The sequence below is a fragment of the Peromyscus californicus genome, unplaced genomic scaffold (genome assembly GCF_007827085.1).
Source record: "Peromyscus californicus insignis strain IS unplaced genomic scaffold, ASM782708v3 Scaffold_15__1_contigs__length_86483966, whole genome shotgun sequence".
Classification (NCBI taxonomy): Eukaryota; Metazoa; Chordata; class Mammalia; order Rodentia; family Cricetidae; genus Peromyscus; species Peromyscus californicus.
In genome coordinates this window covers 8744829-8759008 of record NW_026294447.1, presented here as the reverse complement: position 1 = coordinate 8759008, position 14180 = coordinate 8744829, and the positions used below count along the sequence as shown (strand labels likewise).

Here is a 14180-nt window from a genome sequence, read left to right as displayed (position 1 = left end):
TCCAACTGACGCGGGTGACACTTGTGTCTATAGGGTCTGTTGATATTTCTGGAATGGGCTGTTCATTGGGAGACTGCTCTTTTTCCACTTGTTGTAGGTGGTGCTTGTTCCTCTAGGGGATCATCTTCCAATTGGTGCAGGTGGTGCTTGTGCCTCTAGGGGATCATCTTCCAATTGGTGCAGGTGGTGCTTGTGCCTCTAGGGGATCATCTTCCAATTGGTGCAGGTGGTGCTTGTTCCTCTAGGCACTGCTGATGTTGCAGAGGATGGTTGGCCAGGGAAAGGATGATGGGTTTGGTGGATTTGAGTAGGTTACAGTGTCCAATGGGTGGTGGTGGTGGTGGAGTGGCCTGCCAGCAGGACTCTTACCTACTGGCCTACTGCTGGGGATTGCCACTTGGTTTTTAATGGCACCAAGCAGGCCCCTGGCTTTTTCTTGCTTGCCAGATCCTCCTTGTAGCTCTTAATATTCTTTCTTTATTCTATATATTTAACACTTTTATTATTATGTTCTGAGGGGACTTTCTTTTCTGGTCCAGTCTGTTTGTTATTCTGTATGCTTCTTGTACCTTGATGTTCATCTCCTTCTTTAAGTTAGAAATTTTTTATTCTATAATTTTGTTGAAAATGTTTTCTGGGCCTTGACCAGGGTTTCTTCTCCTTTATTATTCCTATTTTCTTCGACTTGGTCTTTTCACAGTGTCCCTGATTTCCTGGATTTTTTGTACTAGAATATCTTTGGATTTAACATTTTATTTAACCAAAGTGTCCTTCTTCTTTGTATTTTATTCTATTCATGAGTCTTGCCTCTGAAGTTCCTATTTGAGTTCCTAACATTTTTATTTCCAGATTTCCCTCAGTTTGAATTTTTTTATTGATTCTATTTCCACTTTCAGGTCTTGAACTGCTTTATTCACATCCTCCCACTGCTTGTGTTCTCATAGATTTCTTTAAGGGATTTATCCATTTCCTCTTTAAAGACTCCAATCATTCATAAAGGCTATCTTAAGGTTCAGCTATGTTGTAACTCTCAAGGCCTACTGTGGTGGGGTTTCTGGACTCTAGTAGACACATATTAGCTTGGCTGTTATTGATTGTGTTTTTATGCTAGGATCTAGGCAGCTGGGTTTGGGATAATTGGAATTCTAGGTGCTGATATCTGGTCTTGCCCTTTTTAGGTGTATGTTTTTCTCCTTGTCTTCTGTTGTTCTCTCTGGTTCTTAGAAGAGCGTAGTGGTGTGTATTGCCTGGTAGGGAATTCCTCTGGGATCCTGTTAGGTGTGACCACTGTGAATTTTCAGTAAATTTTGTTTCTAGGTATTGGAGACTGACACTTAAGAATTAGGATACACCAGGATTCGGGTAGAGGGGTTCTAGCATGGAGAGGAAAGCAGAGTGTTTCACCAGGGAATGGGGACATAGAGTGAGGAGAGGCCACAGCAGGTAGTCTTTTCCAGAGTTAGGATGAAACTGGAGCATTGGATATGGAGGAGAAGAACCCTTGCTGTTCTTCCAAGGACATGGGTTCTGTAATTACAGTTCCAGAGGATCTACTGCTTTCTTCTGACCTCACAGGCCCTTCATAAATGTGCTGCACATGTATACACGTGAAGGCAAGATGGACAGACATAAATTAAAAATAGTAAGTCTTTAAAAACTTCTCAACTGATGGACACCTTTTACTATATCTGTCATATTCTTTATGTTATATATGTATACATATCCAAATGATATTTCTGTTTGATTAAATATGAAGTAATTCAAATATGACAATAATTAGACACAGTGAATCAGTCAAATGCTGCGATATAGGCAATGTTGGAAAGAAATGTAATTCATTAGATATCAGAATTTATCTATCATCAGATACTGAGTTAAATATATTCTAAGGTGGACAGAGACATAGGCTGATGTATATATCATCCCTTTGAATCTTCATACTAACTTTATAGGACAGGAATAGTAACATTTATATGATTATGAAAGTCATATGAACTGTGAAGGTGACAAAGTGACATAGACTTAGACTCCTTTACTTAGAGAATTTTCCTGGAAGTGTGTATGATTTCCCTAATATTTTACAAGCCAGTTCCACTGATTTCCTGATGACTCTAGTTGTTCTGTTTCAATGTTGATTGCAATGTTAATTATCGTTCAAGTTAAATAAGTATCATAAATGTTAAATGTCAGAGTAGTTGCTCCATCAGGAAGATATTAGTTTCCCTGGCCACATGGGGGTCTTCTGTCCATGTTTGAAAATGGAAAATGGAAGAGGAAATATTAGTCAATCCAAACAATGGCAAATCAAAATGGGAATAGGAGTCTTCCTTACAGAAATTCTAGGAAGCAAGCAGATCAAAATAAAAATGCTTTTATTGCATTCTGCCCTTAGGGTGCTAGAAATCATTCATACTATACTCTGAAAATAAACATTCCAGCCTGGCTGAAATTACATAACACAACAAATCCCTACATAACCCTGAAACCTATCACTTCATTTCATCAGGAGACAACTCAAAATTATGTTAGCATATCCTGATACACTATAAACAAACCACAAAAATGGTTAGCTATCCTCCAAACCACTGCATATACTATGACAGAAGGGAACATAATACCCATCTGAAGAGAGTGACAAAGAGAAACAAAGAGTATGAACCTGACTTAGTATTCATAAGTTACTCCAACAATATTGGGAACCTGGTTATTTTAAAAACAACAGAAACTTACTTCTCACAACTATGAGGGATGAAAAGTCCAAGATCAAGGCAGCAACAGGTGAACCTTTTAGTTCGTATTCTACACTAAAAAACAATACAACTATAAATAAATAAGCAAAATCACAATTTAATCACCTCAGCCCTCTATCAGGATTAGATTTTGACATCTGAGTCTTCTAGGGTGACACAGGCCATCAGGTCATGACAGACTCAAAGCATCGTCTATAAACCCATGGGCCAGAGAACAATGACTTTTGGCATCAAAAATGAGTCAGTTGCTCTATTAGCTAAATTCTTCAAAAATCTGTTCTTCAGTAGATCTACTTCTTGGTTTCTATTTCCACTAACTAAATATTAGTTGAGAACAGGAAAATGTCTTTCCTGATGCAGAGAATGCTCCAAGAGCCTATATCAGCCCTACTTCCTAACGCAGAGATGTGCTGGGCAGCTCAGCCGAGAGCTAGAACATTACATTTTAATGTGGACGATTTGAGCCGGAATGTATTACCTTTCTGACCACTACTTGCTGTTATCAGCTGATTGCTTCCATAAATGTAGCCACTTTCGTTCCATATTTATTGCTCTCCTGTCTAGCTCTTTCAGACATTGTTGCTGGTAAAACATTCTCTTCAGCATATTTTTAAGACCAGCTGCCTCACTGATCTGTTAAAAATCACATCTTTCAAGAAACAAATCACCAAATTTGAATTGCTAGCTTTGGGGCTACTGAAAGCCCCCAGAAGAGAGCCTATTGAAAAGTAACAGTGAGAGAGAAGGATTAGAAATGCCTGTGAGGAAGAACTCATCAAGAGAGAAATCGGGTCCAACAACAAGGACTGAAAAGGGAGTAAAAATGTTCTGTGCAAAGTTCAATCTTTTTGAGGATAGTTGTTATTATTTAAAAGCCGGCTACATTTATAAAATGGTTATCTGGTAGTTTTAAACCTGACTGTTTCTTTCCCTGCCTTTTGTTTTGTGCTTCAGTGTATATTCTAACAGTGTAAGCTCTTAAAACTCTGTGACATATTAGTACACTGTGTGAGGTGTTAGAGTTATCCACACAGAAAACTGCTACCCCCTGAGAGACCAGAGACCATGGTTCACAGCATCATCTGCAGTCCATAACCATGTAAAAGCTGCTGCTACATGTTTCCCACCAGCAGGATATGGTGTGTAAAATGTTTCCATGTAAAGTTACTTATCTCATATTGGGTTTTTCTGTATTAGTCAGTGAAACATCAGCTGTCTGCTCCCATTTGTCTTAAGCTTTTATTTCAACCTAGTTGTTCTGGCTTTCACTAAAATTCCCTGTTTACAGGAACACAGAGAGCTGTGTTCTAACAGAAAGGCAGCATTCAGGTCCCAAGTAGCACACGGGTGCCACATCGCCTTCATTCCACAGACAAACTGCAAGCCAAGACTTCCTTTGCAAACTGGCAGCCTATCTCCTATCCTACCTCACTGGGCTAGATTTCCCTTGTACCACTAGCTGCTTTTCTGGCTGTATACATGAAGACTTGGGTTAAATTCTCCCTGCTAACATGGTGTCTGACCTGCCTTCCACCAGTTAAGAAATGTATCTCCTGTAGGCCAGTTTTAGACATTTTCCTTGTTGTTCCCTGAATTCTGGGCATGTGCATCATTCTTGTGAGCACTGTGTCAGATAAGAAGGCTGATTGCTGTTACCCACCGATGAATTTCACAGCTCTTCATGCAGAGGCTTGCTGTCTTTTTTTCATGACATTCCCCATAATGAGAATGATATAGTTCAGAGAATCACAAAGAAGAGAGAATTAATAGTTTCCACTCAAGGTGAGATAAAAGTCATTGCATGGTAGAGAATCTGTCTGTTTACAAATGAGTAATTCTGTGTATGATTTTCAACCAGTCTGCAGTGTAAATTGTGAGTTGTATAGTGAGGTTGCTTGCATTGTTTTGAGTGCACTCTATAATCCTGTTTACGTGATGTATGTCATGATGTTTACTTCTTTGTCTAACTTTGAAAACTTAGTCGTGTTCACTGTCCAATGATCTTGAGATCAAGAACAATAATTGTCATCCATAACCAAAGATGAACCACAAAAAAAGGCTCTGGGGACGTAATGTCAGTGATTGCAAAGTGATCTATGCTCATCTGACAATGAGACGGAAGAAGAAATGCTAATGTCTGGAAGCCAACTACCACCTCACTAAGAATTCCCATTTTTAAGAGTAAAACATCTCCAGCCAACTGACTCCACCCTAAAGAGAACATCTAGGCTTACATATGTGGACAGAGATAGAAGATAGGGCTTCCCATTTGGGTTGACTCAACATGTCAAGGCTATCGTTTAGAGGCTTTCTTCTCTCCATTTCTACGGTGACTTCCTTAGGATTATCTTCACTCTCAAATTCTTGAAATGGCTGCACAGTTCCAAGGTCTGTACTTATGCACCGTCCAGGAAGACAGAAATTACTAATTTCGAGTATCTCAAGATTGAGGCCAGCCTTGACTACATATTAACTTGTGTGTGTGTGTATGTGTGTGTGTGTGTGTGTGTGTGTGTGTGTGTGTGTGAGAGAGAGAGAGAGAGAGAGAGAGAGAGAGAGAGAGAGAGGAAGAGAGAGAGTCCCCTTTCCCACAATTGTTCAATAACATCCATGTTTCTTGGGCTAGATTATAAATTCTTAAAGACCTTCTTTCATTCAGTACAGGGGAATATCATGAGAAGTGAGGTTTAAGGGGTAAACTCTAATGGCTAATCTGGGCATGTGTGTAAGATGAAATCAAAGGCCCATCCAGTCTACCCTTAACTCACTATTCAAAGAGGATCAGTCAGAAGAGAATATAAGATCCTCATGACTTATACTATTTTTTAACCTTTATATTTTTGTATGAATTTATCATCTAAGCCACATTGCATATTCTTATATTACTAGGGTAGCTCTTGTTCCCTGAAAGTCTTTCCAAGAGATTGGGAATATTATGGGCCTAGAGATTTTGTAATCTCCATCTTTAACAATAAGCTGTTTCAGGACTGAAGAAATTAATAGCACCTGAACTCAGAATACTTTGAAATGCCATCACAACTCAGTCTAAAATAGTATTTTTAATGTTCAAATCTTCTCAACTAATTTACAAGCTCAAAAATTTCCTTCTTGAGGAAGCACTGTGAGTGATGATGACATGAAAGTCCACACAATAAAAGATAGCTATTGCCTGTAGAAGAGCAAGCTGTACCCCTGTTCTGGACATTCACAGACCTGTGTCTGCATGGACACTTAATCATCATGAGAAATTGCTTTCCATGCATAAAGAAAAGGGGAGGGAATTCTAAACTCCAGTCACATGATCCCCTATGAACTCCTACTCCAGCTGAAAAGTAAGCAGTCATCGCTACAGACATGTTCCTTTATGTCTAGATAGGTTTTCCTCTTTCTAGCCAGAAGCTACAACACTATGTCTTAAATCAGTCCTAGTACACAAATTACCCCTAAGCAGCCTTTAAAGATACTAGAAAACACCTAGGAAACATGCCATCAAGATACGCGTGCTATCTATCTTACCACACTTACACAGCTAAGTTATCAACTGGGTTACTGTTTGGGAAACGCAAAACAAGGTACTGAGTGATATTTTCTTTCCAAAATGGGGATTTTCAAAATGAGCCTTGCTGCTGTGGAATGTTCTGTATGTTCTGATGTAAGGTACTGGTAAGCCATGAGCCATGTGACAACTTATAGACTAATAGATATGGGTTAATTTAAGATATAAAAACTAGATAACAAGAAGCCTGCTGCGGCCATACAGTTTGTAAATAACATAAATGTCTGTGTGTTTATTTTATAAGTGGGCTGTCGGACTGCCGGGATTTGGCGGGGCCCAGAGAGAAAACTCCAGCTACACCTTGCTGTCAAGATTTGTTTCTCAAATTCACTCATAATAACATACCCTATTTCTTTTTTTTTTTCAGACGAGATGAATCAAAATTGAGTTTGTGAGCGCTTTGGCCACACCAGGGCACTCACTCCACACCCTCTTAGCTGATGTTTGCTGCTGGTTGTTTGTAGACACTCCAGCCACATTATTATGTAGTACAGTCATTTCAATAGCTGGCTATTGTTGCCTGTTTTGTGACAATTGTTTCTCATTTCTCTCTCAGAGGGAAACCTTAATTCCAAGAGCCAAGCATTCCTAGGGGTTACCTCCTAGGTACTAACTACAATTTTCACTGTAGGTCTCAAAGTCAAGATTTTAAAAATATTGGTACACTATCACCACATGATATTAAATTGATATTGAATTCTTCTTGCTCTTTTAAATATTTTCCTACAGAGAGAGCCTGCTTTTGTGAGATTATGTTTTCTCTTTTGATGGAGTATGATAACACATTTTTAAAGCATGGAATTTCCATACATCATGCTCTGCCTGACAATCTTGACATTAAAACAACTGGTGTTAGGCACATACCAATGCTTGAAAATGACAGGTTATACCTCACTTGATGTACTAAGTAAAGGAGCTTGATAAATTGCAAAATACCATATACTTTCATGAATTAAATGGTGGCATAAAGGGTTTCAGGCCAAAGGAGTTTGACTGCAGTTTCTTCGGGACATTGCCTTGTCCAGGATTTTATACCCTGTTCCTGGCATCTGTATGAGGCTGGGTAATCATTGGAAAAAAAAATTAATTAAATGAAAGTTTGAAAGAATCTGGGAATAACTATATTTCTTTGGCCAATTGTTTGAGATGCAGGAAGATTTAATTTTCAAAAAATCATGTTCTTGTAGAAGATATAGAAACCAACAAAATAACGAATTAAAAACTACATCCCCTCAGAGCAAATTTGGTAACAAATGACTATTGAATGAAAAATATTACTTTTCACACCTCACAAATATAAACACTAGTTTTCTATTATTTTTTGAAAATAAATTTATAGAATTTTTAATGCAAATTGTTAGAAAACTTCATGGATTTTGATAGACAGTCATAAGAAATGAGGAAGTATTTGGGGATGCAAATGCTATTTCTAAAATTAAATATTAATATTTCAGTCTCACAAAAAGTATTTGTGTAAAGCCTTTTGGTGTATTTTAAGTGTACTCAAATGCTTGGAGAAATTTAAAACCAATAGTCTTTTTCAGTTATCTTTTTTAGTTATCCCTTAGAAGAGTGATGTACAAATATCATACAAGCCAATATTTTTACAACATGAGAGGTGACTCTTTCCTGGAGTTGTGAGTCAAGGCAACAATTCTAACCTCAGGACATATATGAGAGGCCAGCACAAATGCCACCTATAACTTTTCTTGGCCTAAGCAATTTAGAATGCAACTTTCTTTTATTTATAATTCCAGTTCAAATCAAAGCATCCACTACCCCAAGCATCAGTGCTCTTCAATATCTAATTTCACAGTTTTCTTAACACGTATCTCATGTTATTTATTATAGTCAGAAGCATCCCAACACCTTGTCTATCCCTGCTACCTTTTAAATGGTTTATCTGGCAAACCATCAATCACAAATCATGAAACATATTTTAGCTTAAGTAAGATCAGCTAAGAAAGTAAACAAGGCTTGTGTGTCCTAATTGGAAACATTGCTCACATCAATAAGTGATAAATGGTTATTCTGTGATGGAATATTTATCCCCTAGATGCATCTGTAATGGAAAGTATGGACAAGATTAAAATCTCTAATCATTGGTTAACTTTGGGGCCATAAAGATGGTGATAAATATACAACCCAAATATTTTGTTTTCAAAGTAATTCAATTTGAGTTTCAGAAATTTTTTGGTATTACTAAAAAGGTGTATATGTGTATTTTACTTATATCATTCACTGATTAGTCAGAGATCATGAACAACTTAAAAATAATGAAAATAAGCTCATGAAAATATCTCTGTAATTTCAAAAACCTTGGCTAGATTTAATAGTCCCTTATTTGACATTTGTGTTGATTAAATAAAATTTTACTAAAGCATTTTTCCTTCGGTACTTTTCACTAACGTATATACTATATTCGGTATCTTCTGAAGGATATCTTAAACATGGAAATGGATGTGTCCCCATTAGGAAGGGGTAGCTTCCTTCATAAAATTTAACTCAGAGAACAGAGATGTGCTCATTTGCTCCATGAAGTCAATGGTGCCAGTCAACCACATTACCCAGGTGGTGCTCCTTCCCTTTACAGGTAATTTATCACAACAGCAGCGCTGTCTCAGGGATGGGTCACACAAATCATTTTGCTTAGGTAAACACCATTTTCCAGTAATGACAGAACAAAATAAACTTTCAGGGCGTTTATGAACAGTGACATCGCTCTCTCAGTACATATTTGCCAACCTGTCTCTGTTGTTTGCAAAGGAATTAACTGTGGTAAGAAAATCATTAGAGCCATCTGCTTTGATGGTGAGAAAGCACATCTATGATTGTTTTATTATAGGAGCAAAGATGAGGAAACTGTTTAGAATGTTTTGAACATCATTTACCCTAAATTTGACACTCTAGCTTTAAAAAAGATAACAGTATTGCCTATTCTTGCTGAGGCTTCTTATAAATTCATTTTATCAGAACCATACTGCTCAAGTAGAGATAGTGAGTATTGACTTCTCCTTCATTAAAACTGATTGTTATGATAACCTAAATGTCTAGTGTTTACACCCATTAAATAGTAAATGAGGAAAGGTTTTTTTTTTGTTTTGTTTTGTTTTTTTTTTTTAAGTCTCTTAACAAAGTACTTTCTTTGGTTGCTTTGAAAGAGTAAATAAATCCACAATCTACCTTTGTAGTTTTGTTTAGTTTACTTTCTTGTGCAAACAATTTAGATTTGTCATTTTCAATACTACTACTCTTCACATCTCAGAAAGTATCTGTCTTGACTTTGTCATGACTACTTTATTCTGAGACATATACCTGTCACATAATTGTACCTGGCAGATACATTTTAAAAGAAGATAAAAGGTAACATGTGCACAGAAACATGCATGCACATAATGTGAGCCTATATTCTGTGGGTGTTTCTCATGGATGCACATATTTGAAAAAAAAAGGGGGAGGGGAGGTGAAGAAGAAAAGGAAATGCAGAAAGCCCATTGATAACTAGGACTTTAAATACAATTCGATTTCCTAATACTGAATGTATGCTTTGCTTTTTTGTCAGTGTGATCACACACCTGGTGACATCTTAAGTGAAGAAAGATACTTGGGGTCATTATTTCAGAGACATTCAGGACATCATGGCAGGGACGGAGCAAAGAAACTCAGTTCACAGCCACAGGCATGTGCGATAGATGCTATTTGCATCATGCCAGGCCAGGAAGCAGAGGACATAATTGGAATGTTTAAAGACCAGTCCTTGGGAACTACTTCTGCCAACTAGGTCCTATCTACAAAAAGTTCCAAAGCCTCCCCCCCCCCCCCCCACACACACACATACATACACACACAAATAGTGCCAGTACCTGAAAACCATGCATTCAAACCATGGTCCTGTTGGGAATACTTCAGATTCAAACCATAGCATTTCAATGTATATTTGCTTTACCATAAATCTCTCTGTTCCTTCTTTCCCTTAGAATAGCAGTGTTGGAGGGACCCCCACAAAGCAGAACCTGTTCCCACACAAGTGGACTTAAATCCAGCAAATGTTCAATAACTAAATATATATTGAAAAAAAGACAGATGGCTGAATAGATAGAAAGACAAACTGCATCCTATGAAAGCTCAATTAGAGAAAATAAGGTGGATCTACTGAAGTAATAAGAACATTGCTCACAAATTTAGAAGTATCTTTTCTTGTCCGTGTTTCAGTTCAGCATGAAGAAGGATATAGTTTTATCCAAATGGCTGCATTAAAAATTTTAATCTGTGGGGTGAGAAATGTGCATTCTACTACATCTTCATCACAATTTCATGCAAATTTGTTTTTACCAGTAGGATACAAAATATGTGGGCAGGTCAATTTTACAAGAGTTTCACATAATCATAAATGAGAATGATAAAGCCACAGATATATTTACCTAAGATGATGAGCATATCCCCTAAAGTCTTATGTCTGTGTATGTAAAATGGAATTTACAAAGTGGTGGGTTTTATTTCATTGCTAAGAAAAACAGCTCTACACACTCATGGTGGTTTAAGTCAGTGAGGCCCCAAGGTGGCCACAGACCAGCAGTACATGTCTGGCCCCATGCATTTAGTCTTTTTATGAAATAATCTTGGAAATAACGTTCTATCCTTTCTCTAATTTTCATTTAAAACAAGTTACCAGGTCCTGCCAGATTCAGGTAAAGGAAATGAAACAAGATATTAAATATCTAGAAATGGGGATTTTAGGGGCTCACACCGATGGTTGCCTGGCTTATAATCCAGTAGGGTGCCCTTCTAAACTGATTCATTCCAAGGGATGATCCTGCTCTAAATTTCAGTAATTTCTTTTTAAATTCAATCATGACATCAATTAATTTATAGATAAATCACTCATTCTTCCTTCCTACTCATCTTGGAGAAAATTTTCCTCCCTACCCTAGAGAGTTATTGAATGTTTTAACTATGGTTATGAACACCCAGCAGTTACCAGAGCACCTAGGACAAGACAATCATCCTTAAAGGTGTCTTTATGATCAAATGTCCTATTTCTTAACATCAGTTTCTACACCTCTATTCTGTGTCCCTGAAGTCCTGTGTCACCAGCCATGCCTGTGCTTTCTTTAAATGGAGTAAGACAACTTTAACTTTGTATCCATGTGTTTATTTATAGATCATATTGTGGTTTCAAATACACTTTCCGATATCTTTCAATTCCTTTCCTACTTCCCAGTTTTATACCTGAGTTTCTTACGTGTGAAATGCCAGGCCCACTGTGTGATCTCTTCATGACGTCACTACACTTTGATCCTCATTTTTCTTCAGCTTCTCTGGGAAAGATTAGTAGGGACACTCTGTCTGCCTGAATAACATTTCCTCAAATGTCTCATCTGGGCCAATAGCCCAGGCAACCCCTCAGACACACACACTGCTCTGTGAGACCCTACTATAGCCATATTGAAAATCTAGGACTCAGACTCAATTCCCTATTTGAAGAAGCCCTGCAGGTCACTGAAGTAGCTGAGAGTTTGAAAACTGTTGTTTAGACAATGATAGAAGAACTATGGCCTTAAGTAGCAGGCACCCTTCACTCTCCATCTAACTTTACTTATGCTGCATTTCAAATATGTGCCTTGAAAGTTTTATGGCATGTCCCAAAACATTCTCTAATCACACACTTCTGGTTTTCTTTAACATTCTGTGCCCCAAGGGTGCTAAACTGTCCTCAGCTTCCTTCTTTTATCTGAATTGATGTTTTCCATACTATCTACCTGCTACATAAATTCATACATGGAGCCACTAATACTTGTGGCTCATACCTCTAGTCTACTTCTCTAGGTAAGACACACAATATCAACATTTGATGAGACTAGCAAAATTTAATGTCATTTTGTAACTTCTAAATCAACCAGAGGCCATTTCCCAGCCCATGGCTCCTGAATCTACTCTTTTCACATTTCTAGCAATCTTATAGAACAGATTTTATTGGTTGAATTAAAGAAAAATGTGCCTCATACTGCTACACTGTAAGGAATCAGGACAGCAGATAACAACTCTTCTAAGAAATTGAGACTCTTCTCCAGCATCACAGCAAAGTTTAATGAGCAGTGGGGTCCTGGAAACAAGTTTAGGGAGGTGGGATCTCTGGAGGAGTCCTGACCCATGAGGGGATCAGTTGACAGAGGGAGGCGTTGGTGGCAGAGCTCAGCCTGGGAAGACGGATCCGCTTTCACCTGTGAAGCTGACTGTGAGCCGCAATACAACTGGAAAGGGTGCATGAGGGCTGGAGCCTGTGCCAGCAGTGCCCTTTAAATTGTGAACTTGGGTAGAGTGTGTGAACTGGATACGTTCTAACCCTCCCTAGTTCTGATCACTCCAACACTGAAACGTTTCAGTAATATTTGGGTTGTTTTTTGTTTTTTTTTTTTTTTTTGACTTTTTGTGTTGTTGTTTTCAAAACAAAACAAATAAAAAACTCAAGAATACGGGTGAGCTCCTTTCTTGCATTCTTGGAGGAAGTTATTTTTTCCATGGGTGTTTTAAATGGCTATTTTTAGGTGTAAGGAAGAGAAAAGTAGAAATGGGTCTTCTTCAATATTTCAGTCTGAGAATTGGAAATGTAGGATCTGGTGCACCTGAAAAGCCACTGTCTTCCTGGATTAGAATATCTGTCTTGGTACTATTGGAGTAGCAATATGAATTCCTGCTGCAGCCTTTCTCCCTCACTCAGAGCTTGGGCAAGCTTCCCTAAACACCTTGAGAAGGGAACAGGTTAGATGTAGACACATCTGCTGAGAACTGAGAACACAAACATGCTTGTGCTGACTCTCATCTTTTCCTGGATCCTTCCCACTATATCAGGATGAACCACATGGACAATAGCACCATGCCACATCACTATTCCCCGATCCCCTTGGCTTCACACTCCCAAGGTGGAGGAGACAGCAGCAGGATGATGATGGTGATATCTACAGCCTTCTACTTTGGCTTTAAGAATGTGGAACTATTGTTGTCCAGTTTGGTAATAAATACTCCTGGAGAGATGGCTTTAATGGCAGTGTTTTTACTAGCAACATTCTATGACAGACTAGATATAGCCCCAGAGGAGTGATTCTCAACTTGTGGGTCACGACCTGTTTCGGCATCACCTAAGACCATCATAGCTACATGATACAGATACTTACATCCCCATTCATAACAATAGCAACATTACTCTTATGAAGAAGCAACAAAATAATTTTATGGTTGGAGGTCACCACAACATGAAGAACTGTATCAAAGGGTCTCAGCGTTAGGAAGACTGAGAAACACTGCCAAGAAGGTCTGCTGCACAAGTTAAAAGTCAGCATTCACACGGTTCTAATCCTGTCCCAGGACCAAGTGGAGCCAACCTGTTGGGAGGCAGCTGAGCTTCTCCTACCTCCTGCAGACAGTGCTACACATCATCTAGGTGATCATCAGCTACTTCCTTGCTGTGGGATGTTCTGTATGGCAAATGTGTTGCTGATTAGTCAATAAATAAAACACTGATTGGCCATTGGCTAGGCAGGAAGTGTAGGCGGGACAAGGAGGAGAATAAAGCTGGGAAGTGGAAGGCTGAGTCAGAGAGACACTGCCAGCCGCCACGATGACAAACAACATGTGAAGATGCCGGTAAGCCACGAGCCACGTGGCAAGGTATAGATTAAGAGAAGTGGATTAATTTAAGCAGTAAGAACAGTTAGCAAGAAGCCTGCCACAGCCTTACAGTTTGTAACCAATATAAGTCTCTGTGTTTACTTGGTCAGGTCTGAGCAGCTGTGGGACTGGCAGGTGAGAGAGATTTGTCCTGACTGTGGGCCAGGCAGGAAAACTCTAGCTACAAATGACACCCAACGTGGGGCAAG

General features: G+C 38.5%; 1 pseudogene; it reads left to right on the top strand.

Moving 5' to 3' along the window:
- The window catches only part of LOC128110604 (high affinity copper uptake protein 1-like), a 54077-nt pseudogene that overhangs the window by 27220 nt on the left and 12677 nt on the right, over nucleotides 1-14180 (top strand).